Source organism: Morus notabilis, unplaced genomic scaffold (assembly GCF_000414095.1).
Source record: "Morus notabilis unplaced genomic scaffold, ASM41409v2 Scaffold148, whole genome shotgun sequence".
Taxonomy (NCBI): Eukaryota; Viridiplantae; Streptophyta; class Magnoliopsida; order Rosales; family Moraceae; genus Morus; species Morus notabilis.
In genome coordinates, this window is record NW_010362321.1 from 5,187 (window position 1) to 7,412 (window position 2,226).

Here is a 2,226-nt window from a genome sequence, read left to right on the forward strand (position 1 = left end):
CAACAGGTTTAGAAGTCTGACAGAGATGTAGATTTTGCTTGTTGGATTAATATTATTGTTGCTTGAGAAAGAATAATAATTACTTTAGAGAAATTACTGTCAGTATATGATTGAATGTTAATTTGCTTGAATTATGAGAATTTGAACATGATTAATTTGGTGAAATCGGAAACCCTAGAAGCTTAATCTATTGCATTTTCATCCGTTGCTTATCGTTGTTTAATTTATTTAAATGTTTTAGTTTTACTTTACTTAATTTTATAAACTCTCTTTTCAAGTATTCAAATAAAATTAGGGTTAATATAATTTCGGTAATTAGTAAACAACAATCCTCGTGGGACAATATTCTTATTCACTATTATATTACTTGATTGCGATAGCGTATACTTGTGTTATGATTTTTCACAATAGAGTCCTTGGACCAAGTTGAAAAGGACGAAAACTCCCGAACTATAATTGAAATTGAATATTGAAAAAAGTAATATAATCTAATTTACAAATAGAAAAACTTACTAGACATACAATATTATCATATATACTAGAACATATAATATTACCATATATATATCACCTTACACATGAGAGTGGTGGGTCTAGAGGTTATGTGTCTATGGAGTAAGAGAGGGAGTCCTTGGACCAAGTTGAAAAGGAGGAAAACTCCCGAACTATAATTGAAATTGAATATTGAAAAAAGTAATATAATCTAATTTACAAATAGTAAAACTTACTAGACATACAATATTATCATATAAACTAGAACATATAATATTATCATATATACTAGAACATATAATATTACCATATATATATCACCTTACACATGAGAGTGGTGGGTCTAGAGGTTATGTGTCTATGGAGTAAGAGAGGGAGTCCTTGGACCAAGTTGAAAAGGAGGAAAACTCCCGAACTATAATTGAAATTGAATATTGAAAAAAGTAATATAATCTAATTTACAAATAGTAAAACTTACTAGACATACAATATTATCATATAAACTAGAACATAATGACTAAGTTGGAGATGGGCCAAGCCATCATCACTTTTGCTCAACACGACACTGAACTGCTTCATCAAGCTTGGGAGAGATATAATGAGCTATTGGCTAGGTTTCCGCAACATGGTATTCCAAAGTGGCTTCAAATTCAAATCTTTATTAAATGATTGAGCATAGCAACCAAAAGTTGGGTGGAAGATGGCTATGATACAACCCCATTCTGTGAAAGACCCGAGAATGAAGCCTACCAAATGATGGACGGTATGTTGAAGTTTTATCAAGATTGGTACATTCAAGAGAAGTTGTCAAGGGAATTCAAGCCTCTAAAGGAAGATGAGCCTCAAGAAGAAGAACAAGAACCCTTCAAATTTATTTTTGCTCAAGCCTCAGCACAGATGGACTCTCGTAGTGCCGACACCGATTTGCTAATAAACGAGGTGTCCATCCAAAACCATGAGTTTTGTAAAGACCAAATTTCATGCATGGCTATGGATAGTGAAGTTGAGAGTGAAGAGAAATTAGAGGGATTATTTGAGGATTTCCTAGATGAAGAAGAGGTACGAGAGCCGTTGGAGGATGAAGAAGCATACGAGGCCATTGAATTGAGCTCATTTGTGATTTTATCATACACACCAACAACGGATCCTTACTTCCCTCCGACACCACCATCACCATATTATGTCCTCTACATGATCGAGCCCAAAGAAAAGTTCTCCTTCCAAGCTCATCATCAATCAAAGTGAAGCTGTGTTAGAACAATGAGCCGAATACTTCCAAATCATGCCAAGCTTGAGAGCATCCATAATCTAGACCCATATATCGTGTTGTATGTCACTTTTTGGGGGCGAAAGCCGCTATTTGACGAGCACTTCTCCAAACGTCCGTCTGAAGACATCAAAGTTAATAAACAAGTTTTGGGGTTGCTCTAAGGATTTGCAATTGAAACGAAACTCAAGCAGGCATTAGCAAGCATGAAAGCACAGATTTGGCAGTAGCAGTAGCGCTTTGGCGCTCAAAAGAGAGTGTTTTGGGAAAAAATGGCAGAGCACATAGTGCTTTGGCGTTACCACGCAGCCCCTTGGCGCTACCTCTAATAAAAAAAAATAATAAAAAAAAAACTAAACCCTTGCAACTTTCACACCTCCTCTTGCACCCAATGAAGACACTGACTGACAACTACTCAGGAAAGTCCTCTAAACTCTCTTGCTTTACTTTTTCATTGAGGACAATGT